The sequence below is a fragment of the Lupinus angustifolius genome, chromosome LG18 (genome assembly GCF_001865875.1).
Source record: "Lupinus angustifolius cultivar Tanjil chromosome LG18, LupAngTanjil_v1.0, whole genome shotgun sequence".
Taxonomy (NCBI): Eukaryota; Viridiplantae; Streptophyta; class Magnoliopsida; order Fabales; family Fabaceae; genus Lupinus; species Lupinus angustifolius.
Window position 1 is genome coordinate 10,350,003 of NC_032026.1, and position 245 is coordinate 10,350,247.

Genomic DNA, 245 nt, shown 5'->3' on the forward strand with positions numbered 1-245 from the left:
AATTATTTAAAAACGAATTAGAGTAATCGATTACAGCATTTGGATAATCAGTTACTCAACTTTTGTAAAACTGGTAATTTGTTATTCAAAGGCAGTAATGAATTACTCTGAACAGTTTTAAGTTGGATAACTTTTTCTCTCTCACATGTAACTTGTTACTTGAATGAAGTATCCCGTTACACATTATTTCAAAAAATGTTTTAAGTATTTTTAAAGTGTTTCATTATTCTTTAAAAATGGTTTGA